The sequence below is a fragment of the Thunnus albacares genome, chromosome 15 (genome assembly GCF_914725855.1).
Source record: "Thunnus albacares chromosome 15, fThuAlb1.1, whole genome shotgun sequence".
Classification (NCBI taxonomy): domain Eukaryota; kingdom Metazoa; phylum Chordata; class Actinopteri; order Scombriformes; family Scombridae; genus Thunnus; species Thunnus albacares.
The window spans coordinates 27,316,621-27,344,206 of record NC_058120.1 but is presented as its reverse complement, the minus strand read 5'-3'; the positions used below and the strand labels follow the sequence as shown (position 1 = coordinate 27,344,206).

The following is a 27,586-nucleotide window of genomic DNA, read 5'->3' as shown; positions in this document are numbered from 1 at the left end:
TGCTTTATGAAACATAATAGTAAAACCAAGTCCTCCAATACATTGCTGCGACAGGCTTCCATCTCTGGAACTAGACATCCTTCAGTATGCAATTTAACACTGAACCACAAGGTCCGCCAGAAGTCCAAAAGAGAAGATTCCAGGAAGTAATTTATTTAGCAATAGTTCAGCAAAGAATACGTAAAGGACAGACCTGAGATTTGGAAAAAGCAGAAAAACTTCTATGGGTTAATTTTTATGAAAATTATTTAGATGAATTGAGTGGTAATTTTCTTGTTGTTAAATGGTTGCCATATTTGCAGGCGGCAGTGTTTCATCCAGCACACTTGGCTACGGAGGAGGAGTAGTTACTTGATACAACCTTTTAATGTTTTGAGTGACATATTCCAATCAGCCTTCCTGCCTTTTTCTGCAAAACATCAGCTGAATATTTTCTTTCTTGTTTATCACATTTCCAATGACAACACCTGGAAAACAGCCATATGATTTTAAATATTGTTGCTATGCTTGGACAACACTAACTGAACATCATGGTTTTCGCGCTCCGTTTGATGCTTGGATCGTCTTGGATCATTTAAACAATCAACACAAAGCGGTCTCCACAGCGACGCGATGAAGGCTTCGCTTGATGTTTAACCAAAAGTCTGCATCCGAAGGGACAACTCACTGTGGCAGATAATCTACTGGCAAGATGAGCGGCTGTCATACCACGATCACCAAGCATGCAGTGATGCTAGATCCACCTCGTTTCAGGTGAGTCAGCTAGCTCACTGGAGCAAAGACGCCATAATGGATGAACGGATGGACAGATACAAGCATAGTGGTTGCACTCCACATAACCCTGGTTTAAGATCAACAAAGAGGTAACTATTTTATTTATTGTAATTTTAACTCTCTCCCAAAACAAGGCAAAAAGAACAGAAGCTCTTACTGGTAAGTGAGCATGTCACTAGGAGGTTTCTGGTTCAAATCATCTCATATTTAAATACTTTTAAGCATAATAAAAAAATCTTTACAGAAAAATGTATTTATGCTGTACTTGTTCCCAACCCCATGTCAGCAAAAACTCCAGCGAAGTTAGTATTTTAAAAAAAAGACAGAAGACTTGCACCTGTAGTTCTTTTTTAGCCATGTCCAGCAAATTCCTCCAAAATAGCTTGTGCACTTTAATATTTACATTCTTGAACTTCAACTTGAGACACTGTTGGAATAAAACAGGTAAACTGAAAAGGTTTACTGCTCTCCAAGGCAAATATTTTCTTGTCATGGACCCCCGAACAACATAAAACCTCAGATGGACCAGACTGCGTACGAAAACATGCATTTTGACTTTTTGAACTGATTGCAGGCTATGTATGAAAGAATCGGACTTACAGTGAAATCTACACATCTACACATTGTTTTGCTGTACAATGCACCCAATGTACTGAATGCTGACTCTTCTTTGACAATCATTGCTCTAAAGGGACGGAGTTAAAATAAGCAGGGTTAGGGTTCCTTTTTACACTAAGGTCACACACAAAGCCAGGCTGGCGAACTACAGGGACGATATGTGGGACACACTGATGCGACAGTTGGTTGACAAATGAAGCATGGAAAGATAAAGCCATATCCTGGCAGGACTATTCTGTTTGACTACCTTTAGGGCAACAACAAACATGAGAAAGATTTGCAACAGCAGTTTAGTCCTTCATTTTGGGGAAAAAAATACAGAAAATATAATCAAACAGTTGACTGCATGAATAAAATATAAAACATCCAAACACTTGATGATCTCAATATTTATAATTTCCTGGTCACGGCTGTGTTTTCTGGTTGAATAAAGGTATTTTTTTTTGCTGTGAGTTCAGAAAATTAATGGTCCATGCAGCTTTCTAGTCAAGTCAAGTCAAGTCAATTTTTATTAATATAACTCAATATCACACATCACAAATTTGCCTGAGGGGTCTTTACAGTCTTAACAGCATATAGCATCCTCAATACTTAGGAAAAACTCCCCCCAAAAAACTCTTTAATGTGAAAAAACTCACCATTCTTCCACCATTTTTACATTAGACTGGTGCATTTTCAGCAGCAGTGTGAACATTATAACCTATAATTATGATTGGACCTCAAAATTCATATTGAAATGGCTCAAGTGGTTGAGGTTTTGGGAATGTTAGTCGGGTATCCCAGCAGTGCCAGCCTGGCCGGGGTATCACGGTACAATCCGAGGTATTCCCTGACCTGCTGCTCTGGCGCCACTCAGCTTTTAAACACAATGACCCAGATATAATGAAGCCGGAGAGGCTCAATGACTTTCCCCAGCCTCCTCCTGCTTCACACACACACACTCTGTCTCCACACACACACACACACACACACACACACACACACACACAGACACACTCAGACTTCAGTCTACACACACCTGTTTTCACCAGCGGCGTGCTTTAGTCTCGCACATTCAAGTGATGATGAAATACGGCCACAAACACTTGTGCTGCGCCGAGTCCCTGTGAGTCTCTGTGACAGTATCCAGCTCACGTCCAAAAGCTGCTCAGACCGCATCACCTAATAATAAACACACACACACACACACAGGCTGGTGGTGTTACAGGACGTCTTTGGTTCCCTGTTCAAAAAAAACACTTTCTTCCTGCCTTTACTTACATTTGCATCAATAAGCTGCACAAGTTTTAAGCACATTTCTGAGATTTTGGCAAAATAAAATATGAATTAGTGCAGATCAAACATCAGTGACTCTAATATATCATTTTACTTTATTATTATGATATGCCTCCCACCGCAGATGCATTTCTGTTATTTTAGCGGATGAATGATACTTTTGATCCACTTTTGGTTTGTTTGTTTGTTTTTTTGGTGGCGGATCTGGAAACCTGAACTGAGGATGTTGCAGGTACAACAACGCTTATTATATTCGTCATTGCACTGAATGGTGAGCTGCTGAAAGACGTGAATGTTTTGTCAACATTAGCAGAAGCAGAAGCAGTTACCACAACAGGGAGGTGCATTTGAAATATGTGTTTTTGCCTGTTTTGTATCTTCTCTTTGTCACTACGTCAACTTTTACAACCTCCGCCTTGCAATTAAAACTGTTTCTGCAACATTTATTTGTTTTTTTTATGGTTCCATATGGATTTTATGCACAAATGAAAACTGGTGGATGCTTTTTATACATTCTAATATAATTTACAGGACTCATTGTTAGCCTCTGCACAAAAGTCCTATCTGTGCAATAATTACATTCTGTGTCATTGTGTTTTCATAATGGCCCTGCATCATTATCACTGAAACACACCCACTGTCCCAAGACAGAAGTATTCCCTGTTCAATGAAGCCTAGCACTGGAATAGAACCCTTTCATGCACATTAATTAGTAATTTTGAACCTTGAATTTGTAGATTTCATCCCACAAACTGATGAATTTGCTCCCCTGTGTTAACTTCAGGGTTTTGTGACAGTTGGAGCTGAAGTTACAGGTTGTTGTAGTTTAGTGTAGCCCACAAATGTTATCACTTCCATTCCCCTTATTCCCTCGGGGAATAGGGTTTTAAGGGCACAAATAGTTTATTACTTATTTGCATACATTATCATACTATTTACACCCGATACCTGCAAGGCTCCGTACTATTCATATCACGTCCATTAATTCTTCATCCAAAGTGTTGCCCCTGCCTCAGTGTAACCTTAAAAAAATCTTAGCAGTTCAGGTTTTTGTGCAGCTTAAGAGTTGGAAGATGATTTCTACACTATGAGCTTCTATGCTGGCAATAAAACATCACAATCAGTCTTCTGAAACCTACTATCTGGATGCTTTTGAAGGCAGAGGTTTTGACAGTATGTTAGGAAGAGGTGAGGGAAGCTTGTACATGGGTAGGGAGAAAGGGAGGGAAGGAGGAATGCTCGGTGGAGCTCCTGAGGACAGCAGGAGAGCCGGATTCCTCCTCAGAGCGACCACGCCTTGGCCTCTGCTGGCAGCGAGCCCTCCGACTCCTCCCAGGGTTAGGGCCGAGTCCACATGTTCAAACGGAGATGAAAGGCCCCCGGTAGGAAGGTTGTCGGTGCCAATACCAACCGCCTGCCAAGTAAGCCCTGCTTAGCGCGCTCTCCCAGATGTTCCCAACACTGAATATTCTGCTCTTCGCCTCTCCCCGGGGACGAGGAGGGAGCCTCCGCTTGACCCCTTCACATCAAAGTGTGGAGGAGGACTCAAAACAATGAGCACTTCCAGAGAGAGAAGGAGTGAAAGTTTTTGTGTGTGTGTGTGCAGAGAGGGAATCAATGATTTAGGAGGGTAAGAAGTGGGTTGGGCCCCTCATCAGAATAGCTGACGTTGATGCCTATGTCCTGTGGGTATATATTCATACAACGGAGAATAGGCCAACACATACTTTGAGCCCACGCCCTTTTTCTGATAATTTCATCCATACAGTACGTGCAGGGGGGAGTTTCGTTCCCTATGGCAACATCTGCTTCACCGCAAGAACTATTCATAACCTTAAAGAGGCTATAATCAATACTTTGATAATAACAATGCATGAGCTGACAGTGTGTAATGTGTTGGTCGTGGCCCCTAGTGATGAACTTTCAGAGAATTATCAGCGACTCTGCAGCTCCTCTCGGCTTTATGGAGCTTTATAGCGAGTTTCAGCTCATTGTCTGGCTGCAACTTTACTGTTTTGGTTCACTCTCAGTCATTTCGTAGTATTGTTTTCAGCCGTAGCAGGCAGCTGTTTTCCGAGAAAAAGCTCTAAAAAGTCACTGTACACTACCTGCTCAGCACCAAACGGCAAACAGACACAGTTAGCTGTAGACTAGCTGGTGAACATAGTGGAGCATTTAGCAGCTAAAGAGCCAGATATTTCCATCAGGAGTTGGTAGAAAGCAAAAACAGAACTAAAAGAGAGTGAATATTGGATTTATATTCACCAGGTGGACAGAAACACAACTCCAAATGAATGATAATGTTGCTCTGTAACTGCTAGATGTGGATATAAGCAACTGTTTGCTAACAAGTTTAATATATCAACTTAAAAAGCTGACGATATGTCAGCGTTGTGTGGTAATACTACTACAGTATGTGAAAAACTCATTATGCAGAATGTTCTTTGTCTTTTATGTATTTTATAAATGAAGCAGAATTTTATTGCTGCACGTGGACAGTTTCAATTCATGGTCCACTTACTAACTTTTCCTAACCATATCACATGGTCTTTATCTGCAGATAGATTTTGCTTGCTTAGTCACAATAAAATGGAAGTTAGAGCATCTCAAGCTTCAGCAATGTGGTGCTTTTCCAAATGAAACAGAATATGTGGGCGTGTAAAGTTATGAGAGTGGTTTAAATCAAATCCTTCAGATTGGATAGGATCGCTCAGAGATGGGTGTTGGTAAGCAAATATGGAGCTGTTAGAGAAATATGGAGCTGTGCTAACTGTTGGCCACCATCCATACCTACCCCCTCTATGTTGAGGAAGATAAGAAAGAAATGTAACAAATTAGACCTCAACCACATTTGTTGGAAATGTAAACAGTTTCTGCCAACTGAGATCCAAAAGCACGCCTCTAAACTATGCTGTGGCTAAGATCCACAAACTAACAGTGAAGAAATGTTTTATATAATGAGGATGGTTGTCTGGTCTCCCAAAATCCATCCCATTTGATCAGATAAATGAATGTTATCAGAATGATTTTAATGTTTTATAGAAAGATAAAAGAGAGATATTTTAGCCTTACACAGACACAGGAACAACTTTTCTGTTGCATTTAACTAAGCCAACATGGGTGAGGAGTCCTAAAAGTGCTATGGATGAGATTATAACAGCGACTGAGCTTGCATGTCAACAGATCCATCTCCATGACAACTGAGCAAATTCCATTCGCTGATGAAGATCCTGTTACACAGTTAAAAGCTCTGGAATAAAACCAGTAAGTAGACCATCACTTGCCTAGACATATTAGCTGTCAGAACAACTATTTCCAAGGTAAAGATTCACTTTCATGGTTGACTTTACATATTGTTTGGACAAATTAATCTATAGCAATGCATGATATTTTATTAAACATGATCATACATTTTACATAAAAAATCCAATTCTGCAAAGTAGCTATTAACTATAGCTGTCAGATAAATGAAGTATGAGTATCGAGAGCAACATTTACCTCTGAAATATATTTACCTGGAAGTATAAATCACTGTAACATAAAATGGAAAACTCAAGTAAGGAGGTAATTAAGTTAATTTAGTGCACCATCACATGCTTCCAAAGGGACAATATAAGAAGGGAAGTATACATACTTAATCAAAATTATGGCCAACAGGAACCATTTACAGTTTTGCAGGATATTACCTTGATAACAATCCACTGCATTTCATCAAAAACATTAAAACAGCAGCCTCGCAACATTTGCCAAAGTAAACAATTAAGAAAATGTGGACCATGATGTTTGCAGATGACACTGTAATCTTTAATGAGAGCAGGAAGCAAGTTGAGGAGAGCCTGGAGAGGTGGAGGTCTGCACTGGAGAGAAGAGGAATGAAAGTCAGTAGGAGCAAGATGGAGTACATTTGCATACATGTAGAGGTGGCGAAGATGGATGAGTTTAAATACTTGGGGTCAACTGTCCAAAGTAACGGGGGGTGCAGAAGAGGGTGCAGGCAGGGTGGAGTGCTGGTAGAAGAGTGTCAGGAGTGATCTGCGACAGAAGGGGTACCAGCAAGAGTGAAAGGGAAGCTTTACAAGAGGGCAGTGAGACCAACTGTGTTGTATGGTTTTAAGGCGGTGGCGCTGACAAAAAGACAGGAGGTGGAGCTGGAAGTGGCAGAGTTGAAGATGCTAAGATTTCCGTCAGGAGTGACGAGTACGGACAGGATTAGGAATGAGGATATTAGAGGGACAGCTCAGGTTGGATGCTTATATTGGGAGAAGGATGCTGAAGATGGAACTGCCGGGCAAGAGGAGACAGGAAGGCCAAAGAGGAAGTTTATAGATATGTTGGGTGAAGACACGTTGGGTGTTTGCACGGCAGGGGAAGATTCAGAGGACAGGAAGAGATGGAAACGGATGATCCGCTGTGGTGACCGCTAACGGAAGCAGCTGAAAAGAAAGCAGAGGAAGAAGAAGAAGGAGTGTTCAGTTAGAAGACAGTACAACACTTTGAGTTATTTCATTGCTTTTGAAATCTGAGTTTAATGCAGCCTGCCTGGCTTACATGCACACCACCCAAGGCTACACATTTTATAGACAAGCCTCAACTCAGAGAAGAATGCTGCAACTCCCAATATCATCCACCCATTCATCACAACAAATGGACTGATTCTCTTTCATGTTGGGAGTTTTGCTGCACACACATAATGAAAGCCAAGAAGACGCTTTCACAGGAAAGGGAAAGTGGATCTTATCGTGTTACCGTCAAACACGATATCTTGATATGCTTACATAATTGTGCGTGCTGCACACTGTTAATTTGGGCCGGTATGTTTTATAATGCAACAAAAACAGCCTCGAGGTGAAAGGAAAAGTTCAACTGCGGTTGATGGTTGTAAGTGTGGTTTCTGCATTCGCACGTACAGACAACAATATTTACAGCATGTCTTTCAAACAAAGACTATTATTTAAATAAAGTTATTTAAAACAGTAAATACATGTATGATTTTACAAAACGTGTATCTGTAACAAAATAAAATGTATAAACACAAATACAGACATTAATATGAAAAGTATTTTGAGTAAATTCTCAGTTATCATTATTATTGTTATTTAAATGGAGGTATTTTAAACAAATGAAATAACCAGTATATTTATGTACCAGTATATCGTAGTATAATCAGAATATCAACATATACAGATTTACACCAAAATGCAGACTTAAATAATATTCAACAGGCACACTTTTAAATAAATGTTTTCAAACATTTTTACAGCTGAGATTTTATAAAATGCATGTTTATACACCAGTATATTAAGAATGCAAAAAGATACAAAAATAATCAAAATATAAAAAGCACAAATAATGAGTGAAATGAAAAATGTGATATTTTCACAGCTTAAATTTGTATATTCTACATGCATATTTTATGTACCACTATATTTAAAGCACAAAACTATACTAAACAATTGCAAATGAAAGATAACAAATACATGAAAATACATACAAGCACTAATAATGATAATGATAGTATATTCAGAGTATAAAAATATACAACTTTAATTGACAAATGTACATGTACATACAGACATTAATTATTTTTGTGTTTGAATTTAGAGTAAATAATTTTAAAACATTAAAATGATATAAAATACATTGCTTAATGAATTACATTGGGTTTTTTTTATAAAACCCAATTCGTATATGTATGTATACCCTTTATATTTGAAATACAAAACATTTAAATAATGTAAATTACAGAAAATAAACAGAAGTATTTATAAGGATATTAATGGAGGGGAAAAAATCTGTAATTTTGTGTGTATCTGAATCTGACTTTCTTCTAAATACTGCAATGTAAACCAGATCTGGAAACCGACTGGTTGTACAAACTGACTTTTTGACCTTTCACTCCTGTCTCTGTTAGTCTGTCCAATTCACACACACACATGCACACACACACACACACACACACACACACACGCACACACACACACACACACAGACATGACACGGGGCGAGTCGGACCTTACGTCATGCCATTTGCACGCTGTGAGGTCGAGCCCCAGGGCGGTTGGGTTGAGACAGCGCGATAGACTGTCCACTGTGTCATCAGTTGGCCGGAGGTGCAACAATAAGGCTTAATGCGTGATTAAGTCCCAAATCAGCTCTCATTACGAGTGAGCACGTCAACTGTGAGTGCAGCGTGGCTCCCTTTCAGAAAACTGAACCCTGCATCCAAATCTACCCTAACACCCCCACCCCTCTGCACTGGCACTGTGGCTCCACCAGTTTCTGCTGCTTTTGTCGCTTTGCATCTTTTATTTTGTCATCATTAGCCGGCGTCTGTCTTACTTTTCTTTTTTTTTTCTTTTTTTTTTTTTTAAAAGCTGCAACCTTTCGTCATGAGTCAGCACATATTGTTGGTGCCACCCTGTATGTTCTTGCTCCAGCGCTTGTCATTCAATTTGATAAACGGTCTAAAACATTTAGCCCGAGGCCTGAAATCCTTCACAGATACTGAAGATACAGATGGTGAATGTGCCAATCTAAAAATGAAAACATCAACCCTGTCGTTGGCTGAGTTTTTCTGGTCTGCTTTCTTAATTTAGCTTCTGTATTTTTCAGGCTTCTGTATTTTTATTGCTTCCCTCAACACGCTAAGTGCATAATCTGTATTTCTGTAAGTCATTTCATCCACACTCTGAATTTTTGTGGTTAATATGTTCTTTGATTTTAGTTTTTCTGTTGCTATTTTTTTAGAGATGTAGCGAAGTAGCAACCTAGCTATGCCTCCATTCTTAATCCCACCTAAAAAGTTTTGATTGGCTTATTGTTCCCTTAAAGGGGAAGGCCACCGATTTTACACATCAAAGCGTGTTTCCAGGTGTTGTGGAGTACTACTGCTTATGCTATGTGAAATCTGATGAATTGCCTCCAGTGATGTCATTTGAGTCAGCATCAGTTGGGGCTGCAAGTTTGAAAATGAAAAAAAATCTGAGGGTGTGGAGACCTCTGTGGTGTTCTGCCATATTTGTAGTTCAGACATAATCACAGACAGCTTTAAGTGTTGAGGTGAGAGCGTTTACCTCAGCCCACAGGTCTGCAGGTACATTTTGTTCCTGTTTGGGTCTCCCCGTCTCCTCCTTTCTCCCATCACTTTCATTGCCAATGAAAGTGCAGCAAATTATCTTGATGACATTGGTGCGAAAAGCAATTTTATAGCTTAGAGAATGTGTTATTTCAGTTTATACAGAGATACACAGTAAAAGAAATATGAGATCAGTCATACAGTGCAAGGGACGTTATTGTTGATAGAATATAACAACACTAATACTTAAGATGTAGCTAGTTTATCCTGTTATGCTGTAAAATTTTTATCATTTTTAAGCCCCAAAAAATGCCATAAATTTCAAAGAATATACATATATATATCAGACTGTATTCCTCTAAGCCTTTATGATATACCGGGTGATACTGTAAACAGAATCTCTGAGATGAATTACTTGAGTTGTTTGACAAAGACACACATAATAACCTTTAACACAACTTCTCTGCTTGTCTCCTCCTCTTTTCCCCCCATCAAAGCTCTTTCTTCATCTCTGACATTCATCAGATCCAAACTCCCCTGAAGTGAAACCTCACACTGATCTGTGTATTCCTGCACACTCAGCTTCAGGGCACATTTTCCCCTGATTCGTCTAACGTGTTCTGTCCCTCCTCTCCACGTTCTCTCGTCCTGCCTTCCTCGCATTTCAATCAGACTCCAACCTTTTACCTCCCTCCTCAAAAAAAAAAAACTGCTAGATTTGGTTTGTGCCAGCATTACATCTGTCTCCTTCTTTCTTTTGTTAAATCCCTTCCTCAGTGAAGGAAAGCATTGTTTTGGACTGTATATCTCTGCACCCGCCTCCCAGGGCACATTTCACTCATACCACTTTATGCTACCTGTCAATCAACACACCACAGGCACTAGTTGAAGTGCCACAGTACAATATGATCAAAGAATAATGGACCATGGCCGTAGCTAATCATTAGAAACCTCTTCTGCTACCCTGAGGATTTTGTGCTGAAGAGCTGAATTGACATTTTAAATCAAACATGTTGAGGTTTGCCTGTTTCACTGAAGTGAAAGAGAAAGACCAAAGAGTTTGCATGTCATTGCCGCTGTCAGAAGACACACTGTCAACTGCAATTTTGATTGTTTTTAATGTGCTCCTGCTTGAAGTTAAGGATGAATTTTTCATTTTTTAATGAGTTAAGGAAGTTTTTTGCGACTCTTGGGCTGATGAAATCCTTTGAAAGTTGTGTGCTGAATTTCACAGATTCACGCCCATCAATCCCAAAATTTCTGCTGTTCTTACAAAGATGTGATTCTGCAGAGACAGCAAGGGCTTCACTTCACCTTTTTAAACCGCGGGACATGAGATATCAGATATAGACAAACACCACCAGCAGGACAAAGTTACACAACAGACGTGTGGTGATTTTTGCCCAGGCCTTGCCTCACCAGCATATGTTTATATGTATATCTATATCTAGGTTTGTTCCATGATCGTGTTGGACTCGAGCCTTGAGACGGAGTAATGAGAGCCAAATCCATATTCATGCATGTTTGAGACTTTTCTACACACATTCAACACACACACACAAACACTGAGGGTTATGATAAACATGAGGTTTCTGATGATTAACATGTGAGACGCCCGTCAGTATTCCTCTGGTGTCCATCTGTCACAAACACACAGAGTGATCTGCCCATGTACAAGTACAACTGTAGTCACAGTGTAGTACTACAAAATGTACTATACAGTGCAGTACAGGGTCAGGAAGTTAAAAAGTATGCAGCATAACAACTTTAAAAGTTTATAAAAAGCTTATAAAATTAAATTTGAGGAGGTTAAAAATGCTAAGTAAGAGTGCCCTCTATTTGAAATCCACCATATTTATAGTTTTGCTATTGTGACAGATTCAGATGTGAATAAAGCAAAAACAATTTCTGCTTTAGTTAGACGTTTCTGTATCTTCTGATCAGGTACAGAGACATTTGAAGTGGGAGAGGAACGTGCAGATGGCAAGCTAGCACCAGTATATAACCTGAAGCCTCATGCGTATCTATGCCGAACTAACATGAAGCCAAGACACACAGGAAAACATACCGGACCACTGCTGCAATGATTCTTCATGGTCGTGGCACACTTTGACTTTTAAATGTTAGCTTGTTCCTGGGTAAAATTTGTCAGTGGCTAATGTAGCATGGAGCTGCTAGCTGCTAGCAGAGATGAGGAGCAGGCTACAGAGATCTGGTTCCCCTTTAACATGCTGATCTTTAGCAGGTAGCTATAATGTTTACCACATTTATCATGTTAACATGCATTTTCTAATTACCAGTGAACACAGACTACAGCTGAGACTGATGGGAATGTCAGTGGCTTTGCAGGTATTTGGTCACAAATGTCAGTCTCATGGTGGCGCTGGAGGGAATGTCAGGGGGATTACAAATGTAGATTCATCTTCTGGGAAGCATAGCAAAATTTCATGAGATATTTCAGTCTGGACTACTAGATTCTCACCACCAGCATGGCTGAAAAAAAAAAATTGCATAATGTCCATGTGCACGAAGCAGACTCATGTTTACAGCTGGCTCGGGTTGATTAATACCACAGTTATAAATCATTGATTTAGACTAATCTAGAGGATATAAAAATGTGAGGATGATCACTGTTGCTGCACCACTTTGTGATTAACCATGAGCCATGACCAAGTTGTTACGAATCATTACTAATGATGAAATCTTTGGTGATTTGTTCTTGATGATTCACAGATGCTCTGGTATGAATGTGGTGTCATCCGTGATCAGCCACGAATGCTCTGTGATTTACTCAACTTTGGTATGAACACATCATTTCTGCGGTTGAGTTTGCCAGACTGGCTGTACAATCTTCACCTGGGGAAAGGTACAAGCATTGAGTTTGTTTAATCAAGAGTTGTGTGTAATTGCTGATTCACTGGAATTTTGGTACCAACATGGCATTATTAACAACGAGGTGGGGTTCAGCTATTTGTTGAATTTTACTCTTGGATTGGCTGTGCCATGCTCGCTTCTACAGTAGGTTTGCCAAGCTATTGTATAATCTATAACTCTGACCACAGCAGCTGTCAAAGTAGAGAAAAAGCCGTGTATAAACATGGATCAACCTGACAGGGGAACACGACCAGCGTATAAATCTTCTCCTTCCAGGACCTCGGCTTTGATGTCCGACAACAAGAGCGGACCTGTGTTTTTCCTGCGAGTGAAACCAAAGACCTCAGCGGACTTTGGGGAGGTGGTCGAGGACCTTTTCTGCTGACGTCTCCATTTAGAAGAAGCCTTTGAACTGAACACCTCGTAGGAGGTTTGTTGTCCTCTGCTCGCCGGTCCGGATGGATGAATGACTTGTCTTGAAAGGGAGTTTAGCTGCCCTTCAGAGACGACAGCAACAATGCTAAGTGGCTCCTGTTATGAGGCCTACAGACATCCAGACAGAGGTTAATGGGCCACTTCACCTCTGAGTTTCCAGGTCAGATCTCAAGATAGACTTCAGCTCCGTGACACAGACAAACCACAAACCACGTGACCACCCTCAGCTCAGACTGAACAGGGGGGAGAAATGACTGTCTTCTAATGATGATGTGTTAATGTAATAACTTCCTATTAAAGGGGAACTCTGCTGTTTTTGACACATCAAAGGGTACATACTGTAACAATCCCCTTAACTGCATCCACATTTCCCTCACAAGGAGAGATGCAAGGAGAAGAAGAAAGATGAGAGGGAAAGAAGATACATGATTTTAGAGAACAGAGACGTCTTTTCCTCTGAACTGTTGCTGCACATTAATAAAAACCTGCATTCTGTACGTGTACAGATGATTCCTGCTCAGAACGCACATGATGATTTCTACTGGCAGGATCTGTTCATTTTATTTATTTGCGTCTGCATATATTGATATTCTGATTGTAAATTAATTATCCAATAATTCAGGTTATGATTAGAATGTCTTGCCAAAAGTTGTAGTGAAAGTGGAAGGGTAGTTTCTACCCAATGCACAGGAGTTTTCAAGTGAAATCATGCTAAATAACGTAAAGTGAACATCCTGCTGTTGTTTCTTCTCCCTAAAAGTGTTAAAATAGCAAAATATGAGGTGTTTTTCATTATGAGACAGCCACAGGAAACGCAATGTGTTTGTCACTACAGTTAGCGCTGAACATGATTAACGCATAACAAGACAGAGTTTATTGTCTGCATTTTATTATCAGCTGACTTTTTTTGTCAAAACAAAGTGGGTATGTTTGGCTGCACTGTAAACAGCTGCTCTTCACTACATGAGTGTTTGCTGAAAGTATTAAGCAGCACTTGCTGTTACCACGGTAACCAGGAGTGTCACCAAATCATCCAGAATTGAAAACTTAAAGTAGTGCAGCCAAAAATAGTCTCCAAAGCCCCAAAAGCACTGGTTTATATAATTTGTTTATATCATTTGGATCGACATGACTACTATTTAGACTACTACTTAGAAATTTGCAGCACTGAAGTACAGAACTATGACAAGTCCTCCATCCTCCGTCTTGGGGTCCTGGACTTGAAGAGGGACTCTGTGTCAAAATCTAGCTTTAATACTTTAATTGTTTTAGTTAATATTGAGCTCATTTGTTGTAAAGTTGTGTTTTATCAAACTGCACACACAAAGCTGAGGGACAGGTATTATTATTCCATCATAGGGTTAATGTAAGGCTGCAACCAACTGTTATTTTCATTATCAATAGGTCTGACAATGATTTACTTTAATAATCAATTGATTGAAGCCCAAGCTAGCATATTCAAATTACTTGTTTTGTCTGACCAACAGTCAAAAACCCAAAGATGTTGGCAGATGAGGCAAATATTCTCATTTGAGAAGCTGCTACCAGTGATTTTTTTGGCATTTTTGCATTAAAAATGACACACACGATTATCTGTTAATCAGCTAATTGATTCTGGAGTATCACCATGTATAGTAGGAGTCAACTGGAACCCAATGACAAACTTTTGCTCCGAGGGCTCATAGGAGGTTAATGCAGCCATGTACACGGTATCAAAGATTTCTTTTGATGAACTGTCTGTCTGTATGTGTGTGTGTGAAGGCGGGTGGAACATTCAGATTCAGATCTTTCTGTGTATTTACATCTGTGTTTCAACGCGCTTCAGTGCCGCTTCTGCACATAAATAACTCCGATGCATCTTCTAACTGCAGTGGAATTTTAATGCCTCCAGTAAATGGATCCATGTGACATATATCATCAGCTCACTGCTTCAACATGGAAACATGTGGAACCTGAACATCCCAGTTTTCACAGTGCTGAAGAGTTTTAAGTCTGTGTTACAGTACGAGGGCAAAAAGAGAGAGAGAGAGAGAAAAAAAAATGTAAGTGTATGTAAATCAGGACATATTTTTGTACTTCCTCTGTGATCCCCCACCCCCCCTGCAGCCACCCTACACCTCACCCTGGCCAGTGCAGGCAGGTCGGTACGTTGGCCCGCGCTTCAAAGCTTCGAGTTTGCTTTTAACCAAAGAGAGAGAGAGAGAGAGAGAGAGAGAGAGAGAGAGAGGAAGGTTTGAGACCCAGATGCTTCTTGAGGGATTCCAGCAGAGTGCCAGGAGATGGATCTGAATAACTGACATGCTGGAAAACAGACAGACAGACAGACAGACAGACAGTGTGTCTCTCACTCCACAGATCCCAGTTATTACTCCGGTGTCTCCAAGCTGCTTCAAACTCTTCTCACCTCAGTGAAACATAACTCTCGTTTTAACACCATGATCGACATGTAGAGCTCGTAACATGAGAAGGAAACACTCACTGCAGAAGTATGCAGATGGGAAATTTGGCCTGAGCGTTGCATCTTTTTGTCACCGACTGTTTTCCAAAGCCGAATCTGTTATTTAGTATAACTTTGTTAAGTAACATTCATTTGTTGCATAAAAAAATTAAAGCCCCCCCTCCTCAGCTTAAAAATGTGTTTTCCTTCTTGTTCGTTCTTCACTCTGCAGAATGATGTATGTTTGTTTACACATTCATCTGCTGACGGAGGAAAGTTTCTCTGCGCTCACCTTAAATTTCAGCTTAACATGTGATTTGTGACATCACAACTAGTTTAGAGCCAATCGTGGTCCAGTATGCAATTTATATACATGTGACGTGGAAACTTGAAGCCTCCAGTGCACAAAAACACTGAAGAAAGCAGAATGCACTTCACAGTTAAGTAGGAGACGTCTTGTAATGCAGCAGTTCAACTTATGAAATTAAGAGCCTGAATTTGTCAGTAAAGGGGGAGAAAGTAAGATAAGATGAGATGAGATAAGATATATTTGTCTTGGGGTGAAGTGTTGTATACAGCTGCATGTAAAACAAGACAAGGTCAAAATCTAGTATATGGCTGGACCATGTATAAAACACTAGAGAGTTTTTAATTTGAAACGACAGATACAGGAAGTGGCGACACTCGGCCAAGGTGAGTGATGTATAACTTCATCACTCAGTCAGTCAGTCAATCAGTCACAGACATTTGCATTTTTTTTTCAGCTTATTGAGTAAATTGTCATGTTTTACATAATGACGTTGTGGAACATATACGGTACAGGTTCCTGTTAACAGCACAGACAATGGAATAATCTATTACAAAGGATAACAAACAAGGCTTCCTTTTACAGTGCAGCTCACTTACTGAGTAAACTGTAAAAACATCTGCAAGAACGTGCCCAGTATTTAAGAACATGTACTTTGACACTAGAGGAAAACTTCCTGCAGAGGTTGTTACCAGGTAAAAAACAATAACTATATAAGAAAAAGTAATTTATTGGTAATCTTAATTTCTAGATAGTACATAATTAAACTTGGGCTGTTACCAACATAAACCTCGGATAATTACAATTGTAACTTGAACTGATATGTAATAGATGAAGTGTTTCTAAGAATTAGTTGTCTACTTTCCTGGAAGTACATTATTATATCTGAGTTTTTACCAACCTAAACTGGTCACAAAGACACTTAGTTGAGTTAATGGGTAACAGTGGAAGTTTTTCGTAGTATTTCAGCTGCAGTTTCTCTGTATTCACTTACTTATTACCAGTGGTAATTACCCAATAATATGCTATAATTCACCATATATTTACTGGGTAAATACTTAGTAATCAGGGGACCATTAAAGGAAGGGTTACCAAATAATTTCCATTATGTACAAGACAACACAACTTTTTTGTGAAAAAACCATCAGACACAAATTATTACTCAAAGCAGAGTATTTTTATATGTCTTAAAACACGTCTGGAAGGGATCTTTAAGTTAAGACCAAACAGTCTTGATTTTGTACTGAAGTTCTTTAAAAAAATTCACAATGTCGTACAAGGTCAAGAGGTGATATGTAGCACAACAAGCTAGCGAAGCTCTGTAAACGGAGCCACGTTCCTGTGCATGCTCAGTGGCGTCCACCGCATTAATCTCTCTCCTGAGGCTTTACTATCTAATCGCTCTTATTAGACTTTGGAGCCATTTCAAAACAAACTACGGTAACCACTGTCTACAAGGATGAAGGAACACTGTCACCCAGTGCAGCGGTGTGACTCATTGATGTGTTTTTAATAGTTTGTGGACAACAATGGAGGTCTACGACACACAGGAATAAGATATATCAGGCTTTGGATACACACACAATACTTGTTAGTAGATCAGTTCATTGTTGGCTTGGCTCTGCACATGAGATTTGCTGATAAAAGGGAAATTATGTAAAATCGCAGCCTTATCTTTTAACAGTATAGCTATAATATAAGCTAGCCAGGCCTCTCTGTACCCTAGTTGAAGTCATGTGCTCAAATTTGTAGTTACTGGAGACTAATTTCAAACTTTAGTAGACCCTCACCAATTCACCTCCTCTGCAATTCAATTCATATTAAGAGGAATGCCATAACATAATGTTAAAAAATGAGAATTGAGTGGTTGACAATGTGCTTTAAATGCACATATGTTGAAACCTTTGACACGCTCTGAAAGGTGCCAAATATGATCACGTCCAAATACAAATACATAAATAGTGGGTAGCACAAATAGTGTGTTTTATACAAATATTTGTTTCATACAAATATTTAAAAAATTATTTGTTGGGGGTGTTCCCCAGAGATAAAGCTGAGCTACTGACACAAGCAAAGTGCTCCCAATGGACTCTCCATAACCTGTTGTTCCCCTTCTCCTTTCCACAAAGTTAGGTTGTAAAAAATAGGCAATAAATGAAAAGTGCAAAGCAATAATTGCCTTTGAAGTTGCTCCCTATACATTACAGGGTGTACTGTCTCTGTGTTATGGGTGTATAAATAGGTAGAGGTCTGTCTGCATTAGGCGATGAGTAAAGTTTTAGCTCAGTAGTCAGCGCTGTCATCTATGATCTGGGAGACTCCAGTTCAAGACCCGATATGGGGACCTCCTTCGTACGGTAGTTTATTCATGAACACTTATTGTGACGCTTTAATTTCCTGAAAGTGTCATAAAAACAAAAACAGGATTTTTAAGCCTCTTTCCAGTTTTATTCGAATACAAATACAGATACAAATAATTTTGTTGCCTCAACAGATACAGATACAAATACAAATACTGGGATCTCTGCACATCCCTAGATCACATCAGTTTTGAGGAGGTGTTGCTGAATTTAGTATTTAACTTGTCTTATTTAACTAAACAAACACAAAGGCCACACTGCAGGGCTTTGAAATCAGAGCACATAACACAGTAAACGCTGTTCAATAAACCAACGTAAGCAGCTGTCTCCACTTGGTCCAAAGGATTGTCGTCAATATTGTGGGTGAATAGTGACTTAATAATGCCCTATTTCCAGGGACATCTATGGCAACCAAGAAAACCTGTTGTGCACAATCTGATATGAGCACATTGTTCAGGTACAGCTCAGGTTTCCAGACTGTCACCTACCAGATTCAGCCGGACAGGAGGTCGTCTGCAGCACCTCTACCAGGCTGCAGACACACAGCAAAACGCACACCTGCTTCTCATTCACGCACACATGCTGTATCAGCGGTGATCACTGGCAGGTCGGCTTGCTCATCCTCTCTGAGAAAAGTCTACAACAGAGGAAGGCTGGATCCACTCACGAGGAGGAAAAATGAAGGCTTTTATTTCAAAGCCTCATCCATTTTCAGGAATTCATCAGTCAAATACTTCAAAGATGCAGATGACCGAATCCTCCAAAAATGTTAGTATTTGGATGGCAAATGGCAAACTCATGACTGTAATGTTTTAAAAGCGGTGTGGTTGTCATGTTGGTGGTGGTGTGCGAGGCTGTAGTGCACACTTGAAACTGCACATTACAGATGAGAATTATCAACTTCTCTTACTATAGAACCACATTATCAGTTCATTACAATGAGGAGCGTTCTGCGTGGGTCATCGGCAACACACCTACTTTTACAGTTTATGCTTCTGGCTTCTTCAATAATCTCACGTTTATCCAAATGTGTGCCAGGTGCACAGCATGCCTCTGGAAAATCATAAAAGGGCTAAAAGCTAAAAATGAACAAACTTAAGCCTTGCTGTTGGTGTCCTATGTCTTGTGTCAGGACAATAATCAATAATAAAAGTCATTACACCCTACAATATTAACTAAACTTCTAAAATATTAACTTCTAAAACCTCATAAATATTCAAAATTTCTCTTATTGTCAACAAATCCCACGAAAAGACCAAAACCAACAATGTGTTAGTCTGTTTTCGTAATACTTTGACCTCTATGCCCTGTACTGAAATATAAATCTTTAATAACAGATAACAAATACTGTACATAATTTCATATTATTCATATATCATATTTCATAGCAAATGTTACTTAAACAGGAGGAAATACTGCATTTGTTGGGGACTATTTTCAGTGGCGGATTAATCCACATTTAATGCTCTGGTGAGTATTTCTGGCAGCAGGACGATGTGTGTGGAACTGAGTCAAAATAAACTCTAGCGTATGTGTTGATAGTGATGAAGGAACGCAGAGGTGTGGCTCATTGACGTGTTTTTAAGTAGTTTTTGGACAACAACAGTGCTCTTTGGCATCAGATTCATGGATTTATTGAAAATAAGAACAATATATAATATTTACATCTTTATCCTTTGTTATGCAAAGTTCATCCTCAGAGTGGTGCTGGAGGAAAGGTCACGGAGGTCAGAAGAGTTCATCTGCTGGGGAACATGAATATTCCCTGTATATTTCTAGGCCTATTTGTCCATTAAATGTTTATATTTTTAGCATAAAAAAGCACAAAAAATGCATAAAAGCAGTGAAAGACAAAGGTCAGGCAGTCACAAAAAATAATGATTCATCCTCTGGGAAACATGAATTTGTCTGGTTAGTAGATTTCATGATAATCTGCTTTTGTATTATTGTTGGATTAATGGACTGATGGGCCAATGAGACGTCCTTTAAACATTACACTGTACAATGAAAAACCAGGGGCCTGATTTGTGAACATTGTGTTTCACTTAAACATCTCTAACAACAGTTATAGACACTAACATTTGATAAGAGCAACACTGATTCCTGATAAATGTCGGTTTTATCTTGGATTTGGTTGTAAGTACAAACCTTGTGAGTCCAGCCTGAGCAACAGAGACAGCTCTGATCTCACTCACACACAGACTCAAACTCATTATTTTATTGTCCCATGTGTGAATCCTGTCGGACAGGAAATAGCTACCAGATCCATGCGGTGAGGAGTGAAAACATTACAAGCCGCGATGGCCGCATACCTCCTCTGATGTCGAGTGCCGTAACAGCTGGACGCTGAGCGTTTAACGTCGAGACTCATCATCTGCCTTTCTCTTTTTACGTCATTTAATGCGTTGCACTTTGACCCCTGAGCTTTCTGGGATGATTTTTCAGCTCCGCTTACATTCCCCCCCCTACGTTCTTACAGTGGTGAACCTCGGGAAGCACGGCATTTGTCAGTCGGTTCATGTGTCTGTCAAGTTCTGGTTAAAAAAGGCGCATAAATACAAGGTGGGGAGGAGATCAGTTCTCTGATGTTGTTACAGTTTCTTTTATGTAATGCTTGTTTTACTTAGTGAAGTTAAAGTAATGTTACCACAACGTAACAGCACTCCATTACAATTAAAAGCCCAAAATTGTACTTGAGTAAGAATAATGGTAAGTATCAAACGTCCTTATTGTGCAGAACAGTGTCATACTTAATTATTGCATAGATATAACAGCAGCAATGTCACATAAATCACAAAAGATAAAGAAATGCAATAAAAAACTAAAAACTACTCTCATTATAAACAACAACATACAATACAAGAACCTCAAAATTGTACTTAAGTAGCAACATTTCAAGTACAGCTACAGTACAAGAGATGGTCAGTTTATCTTGTGTATAGACACTTTTAACATAATATGTGCTTGTCCTGGCTTTCTACGATGCTTTCAAATAACACCAATAGACTTCCAACACACACTTTCTTCATCTTCTTCTTACCGTAAGATGATTTTGCTTGTAGGCCTCTCGTTCAGATGAGGTGAATGGATGTTTGAATATGTTACGTAAATGTGTATTTATGGCTTGGCCTTACGTCAAGTTCAAATCAAAACGCTTGACGTAAGTTAAAGAAAATTATTCGTATGAACTCAAAGTGTCAAAACAACAAAACGGTAATAAAGATAATCAACAAACTTTCCTTTGTCACACCTGGTTCGATTAACCTCTCGCTGCACCGCACGTACACGACGTCTTGGCTGGTACCACTCTCAGCCAATCATCAAAAGTCTCGGTTTCTATAGTACACCTGCACATGGTAGCTGTAGTACAGTGTGGTGAAGGTTCTGTCATAAATTGTGTATATTGAGACAACCAATGATATGAGTATAGATGAGAAAGACGTAGTGTTGATTCTGTCCCTGTTAACCAAGAGAGTGATATTAATATATTAGACAGAGGATGAAAGATTGGATCATTGAAGTGATTTCAACAAGAAAAAGTTGTGTTTAACGTAAAGTGGAGTGATGTTGAAAATACTTTATACGCTGGCAAATAGTTAACCAAGACATCACTAGACATTTCACAAGACATGTTTCTACTTTAATATCATTTCAGAAGAACATTACATGAATTACACATAATCAATAGTCTGTGAATTTACCATCTGAAGACCTATACTGACACGGTAGATTCATGATGACTTTCAAGCAATTATCAGTTGTTGGTTGCTCAGAAAGAGATCAATAAAAAAAAGGGAAACTTTTGTTTTAAAAGGTTGAGGAAAGATGGTGCTTATGGCAAATAATCTCTGGTAAAGATATGGCTTAGGAAACTAAAATACTTGTTTTAGGTTTAGGGAAAGAAGACGGTGCACATTAATTGTACATCTGTTACTCGCTACTCATAAGGACACTCAACTTCCTGCACTGATACTGAACGTCGGCACAGGATGTAGGTTGTGAAGTGTGGAATTGTTCAAAATGAATGTAATTCAAAGTGATACTGAGCTGAAAGTGTTACTATTCATCAGTGTTTTAGGTGAAACTCTCTTGGCACTTTGTGTGTATATGAGAATTTCAAAAATGCAAAGCAGAGAGACCACAACGCTGTGTGTGTCTGTGTGAGTCTGTGTGTATTGAAGACATACCATGCCTGATTATTCATGCTGTTAAAGACAGTGGCTGGACATGAGGTCTGCAGCAGCTGTTCTTTGCATGTGTGTGTGTGTGTGTGTCTGTCTGTCATAGGCTACTTTTAGGGACAAATTTCAGACTAAAGACCAGTTAATTGGGGACGGCTTTTCCAATTGGGGACAAAAGCCGTGTCCCCACTTGGGAAAAAGCTGATTTTTGAGTCAGTGTTTATGGTTAGGGTTAGGTTAGGGTTAGGCAAGTAGTGATTATGGTTAGGCTTAGGGTTAGGGGTGTAGTGTGTGTGTGTGTGTGTGTGTGTGTGTGTGTCACTTGGAGAAAAGTAATTATGAACTCACCTTACTTGCTGGACGCTGAACCTGACTCACAAACACCGACTAGACAGAACTCATCAGATCATCACACACGTCTTCCGGAAGGTGAACATAGACTGACACGCAAGCAAAGAAACACAGGATGATATTTAAGAGGAATCTGCTTTAACTTGCCTGCAAAAGTAAATCCTTTTTTTTTTTTTTTTTTTTTAATCAAAGATAGTCATCACACAGTTGTCTTGAGAACTCTTCATTAGTTCATTCAAGCGTTCTCCAACATCGGTGATCTAAGAGTCGAATGCCAAAAAGCATTGCATTCAAGAACAAAATCAAAACCCAGAAGACAAACAAGCGTTTGTAATGAAAAAGGATGATGTCAGTTTGGTTGTTTCTTGTATGTAAAAGGCTTCTGTCCATTTACTTTACACTTATCAGGAAATGTAAGTTTATCTTTCTTCACAAAAGTGATCATCGATATGTCAACATGAGTGTAAATCAGCTGTAAAGTGTACTTTAGCCTATGATGTTGTCTTGGTGTTGTGACCATTATACAACAAACAGTAAACCTAATGGCCAAGACGCCACATCATTTCTAATCATGTCTCATATCACAGACTTCCCAGAGAGGGGATTAGTCTTAGTTTTGTTTGGATCTGTAACCTTGGAAACATGACAGAGCTGATTTCCACTGACCCTCCAAATCTGCCAATCATCTTTAGAAAGCTGCTAAACTGAGACGCCAACAAATGAATCATCACAGTCACGCTTCCCTTTACCTGTATTATTGCTACTATAAACAGTGTTACTACAGCACTGTAAAAATAATGATTAAAATGTCTGTTTACACAGCACTTTTCAAAGCAGTCCTGAACTGATTTACAAGCAATCATAGATGAAAAAAATAAAAATGAATTTAAACAAAGGTTAAATAAGAATAAAATTATTATGTAGAAAGGAAATAATAGGATTTAAAGTGAGTATGTCCAAGTATGTACATAGTATGTACAGTATGTACATAGTTAAAATCTGTACATCTGTATAAAGTCTATATTGAATTCTACCTTAAAGTCTGATATTTATTATTTATTTTATCAGCTTTTATTCATTATTGATTTCATTAATGTCTTCAGATAAATAACTTTATGAATGATACCATTTTATAACCATTTAATAACCAAAATGTTTACTAATTTATTTCTGATTTTATTCTACTTTTAGCATTTTTTACTGTAAAATATGGTGTAAGTACAGTAGAAATGTAATAGTACCTTTTTGAGGCCTCTAACAGTTAGTCAAATGAAACAATGCAACAATAGAATGAAAACTAACTGACAAGCCAAAAAAGTTTTAAAAAAGCATTACATATTACTGTTTGTATTGCAAAGGTATTACTTATCGTGAGAAATATGTCTTCTTTGTAGGTAATCCAGTCATTGTTCTGACAAGTCCTCATACATTTATCTACTAATTACTCGCCTTTCTTGTCTTAACAAATCTGCATCATAATATATCAAACATCAATGACATAAGCCCCATTTTGCAATCTGCTACGTGGGAACCAGCTTTTTTGTCTCTTTAGATATTCAGACAACAATAATTTGATGTTTGCTGATGTGAAACCATGACAAACTTTCTCAAGAAATTTACCAAAACAGCATAATCGCATTTCTTGATTGTTCAAGCAATTAAAACCCAATTGATGAAGTTTAAACCTTCAGACAAGAGAACAGGGGTTTGATGTCTCCAACTGGCTTTTTACATCCACCAATTATTCTTTCTTCACTAGTGGCCTCAGACCGGAACATCAACAACCTAAATGCACAGAGATGATCCACTGCGTGGGAGATGCATTTTCGTATTTTATTATGGATTCTGTCTTGATCTAATGATTATCCTTTCACAGGCTGGTGGACTGCCAACTCAAACCTGAGAGTTTGGTATTTGTCATTGCTGATCCTCTGGGACAACAAGTAAAAAAACAACCATTTGTAAGACTTTGCTCTCAAGAGGTGGCACTGCACTCTGGTCTTTACCTGCTGATCCAAGTTTCCGTCGATCCTGGTCTGGACTTCAGCCTGGACTGAACTGTCAGCAGCTAATACCCCAATTGGAGGACATTTTTTTGTAGATACTCAACTCTGACAGTGGCCTGGCTTCAGGCCTTCTAACTCATTACACCATGGTTGTCAAGTAGATTATTCCCATTTCTTCAAGGGGTTATTCAAACTCTTTTGTTGTCTTACAAAATCAGGTTGCACTCAAGTGGCAAGTATAACAGTTTGAGGCTGAAGCCAATGTGGAAGTACCTTAAAATGTAGTGCCACCGATAACCACTAGATGCTCCAACTGACTTCCATTCAAAAAGCGTTAACCTCTCTGTAGAAATACAATAAATCTTTTTTTTTCAATGGGTCATTATGTTCTCAATCGCTAAATTCGGGCCTCTACTAAGTGTGCTGGTGGTCATTGTGGAAATTATTGCTCCCTTAATAAGATTTGAAGACTTATAGTAGCTTTGTCTGCCGTGTGGGCGTTGATTGACAGCTGTGATTGACAGTTGGCTCAACTGCTGCTCTCCTCGGCTCTGGGACTCACACTGAGTCAGACTATTGTCGCAATATTTCATTAAGTTTAATGTTCGTTGATTACAACACCTGCCCTGTTAGCACAGTTTAGCTAAAGCAGCTAACATCAGCCCCAGCCCAAGTCATTATGTTCTCAATTGCTAAATTCAGGCCTCTACTAAGTGTGCTGGTGGTCATTGTGGAAATTATTGCTCCCTTAAGAAGATTTGAAGACTTATAGTAATTTTGATGTCTGCCATGTGTCTGCCATGATTTACAGCTGTGATTGACAGTTTGCTCACCTGCTGCTCTTGTTGAGGTGTGACGTCACCCGTCGGTTTGCATTGGAGCCGGTTTGAAGCCCGGAGTTGCTGCTTACAGTCGCTGCCATCTTTTCCAATTGGAGCCAGGAAACTCCAAGTCAGGAGCGTAGTGTGTTGCCTTTCACACTCTGGAAACATGGCCCGCTACCTTGGACCCAAGCTAACGCTAGCTTGGCAGCTAACAGGGCAGGTGTTGTAATCAAGGAACATTAAACTTGAGCAGCAGTTGAGCCAACTGTCAATCACAGCTGTCAATCAACGCCCACACGGTAGACAAAGCTACTATAAGTCTTCAAATCTTATTAGAGGAGCAGTAATCTCCAAAATAACTTAGAGCACCCTTATTATAGCCCTAAACTTAGCGACTGAGAATATAATGACTCGTTGAAAGAAAATGACTTGAGGAAGAAGTTGAGGCTTTTTGAATGAGAGTCAATTGGAGCACTTAGCGGCTGTCAGTGGCACTTTAAGGGACTTATACATTGGGTTCAGCCTCAAGCTATGGCAGTTGCCACTTGTTAAAAACTCCAGAGTCAATGTGAATGTAAAAGTAAGTGGGAGCCAAAGAGAAAGTCTAAGAGAAGAAACAGGGCCATAAAGAAATTTCGAAATCCATCAGTCACATATTTTCTGCCTACATCCATAAACCAGAATGTCAACAACTGACACACGCGTGGGTGATTCAGCATATTTTGATATTTCTATGGAGTCTGTATTCATCTGGTGATTACCCTCATGAAAACTTGCCAACACAAACCTTTGCATCCAATGGACTCCATCCCCGCCTCAAATCGAAAACCACTTTTTTTTTTCTCTTGGTCACTGATCCTCAATAAAAGAGAAGGATGACTACGTGTGACAGAGACTTATGAGTGATTAATACTCTGAGGTGTGCTTCTTTGTTCCCCTTTTGAGCATTACTGTCAGCGAGCTAAACCCTCTTCCTTGCCTAAACACGCCACCTTCGCCGAGCCTACCTGAGCTTGTCTGGGCAAACAGCAAACGAGCACGTTGAGACTGAGAGTGTTTTAGTGATGGGTGAAATACTTTGGCACAGAATAAACATCTTTTACACATAGCCGCAGGGGCCCATGTGCTCCACGAGTGACTCAACAAGAGAACCTGCATGAGTGGGCGATTTGGCTTTTTCTCTATGCCTTTGATGGAAAGGAGAGGCTACCGGTGACACGCCCCTAGGTTTCACTGGCAGCTTCCTGTAAAAGGATCCTGCAAGAATAGAAACACAGCAGAGGAGAGGGAAAGAATACTGCTTTTAAATGCTTTGACCTTTCATTTGCCTTGACATAAGTTTTAGCTGTATAAAAGACATTTGAGGTCACATAATCCGGCAATTCATTCTTCAGATGTTCATCTTTCAAAATGATGAATGGTGTAAAATAATTTTACAAATGTCTGCAGAATTTGAGGATGTTCATATGAAACCGGTGACATTTTTTTCTTTCAACATGTTATTACTGTATTAAAAGAAGATTAAATGATAGTCCTCGTGAGGCACAGAGGATTAGCAGGCCATGTTGAGATCTGCACAAAGGCGACACAAAAGAGAAAGAAGATCTTCTATTGACCGATACTCAGCACCATTCCCTCCCCCCCGCATAGTTGTAATAATAATATAATACTAATCTTTATTTATAGAGTACTTTTCAAAATCCACATTACAAACTGCTTCCAAAAGGCAGCAAAATAAAACAGACAAGTCATAAAATCATCAGGTTTTAAAATGAAAACATAAAAAACAATTTAGTTCATCTAAACCAGTTCAGTGTAGGAAAAAGCAAGCGTTTTTTTAAAAGAGATGAAAGACAGTCAAAGAAAATTAAAACTCAAGTAAAACCAGGAAAGGCTCTCTGATAAAAGTATGTTTTAAGAAGAGACTTAAAACAGATTACTGACTCAGCCTCGAGGCCCTTTGGGTCCCTGACTGTAAATGCTGTGTCCCCTTTCGTTTTCAGCCAGGCCTCTGGAGCAGATGAGAGATCTCTGCCCAAGGGTCTCAAAGTAGAGGTCAGAGGTCACAG

General features: G+C 39.3%; 1 long non-coding RNA gene across 1 annotated transcript in view; it reads right to left on the bottom strand.

Moving 5' to 3' along the window:
- Positions 1 to 25,054, bottom strand: part of LOC122997968 — a 42,799-nt gene extending 17,745 nt beyond the window's left edge. The window contains exons 1-3 of the long non-coding RNA XR_006407291.1: positions 24,694 to 25,054; positions 22,685 to 22,776; positions 2,411 to 2,553 (exon numbers count right to left, since the gene is read on the bottom strand). This is a non-coding gene — a long non-coding RNA (uncharacterized LOC122997968). The remainder of the gene's footprint in view (positions 1 to 2,410; positions 2,554 to 22,684; positions 22,777 to 24,693) is intronic.
- Positions 25,055 to 27,586: the final 2,532 nt, after the last annotated feature.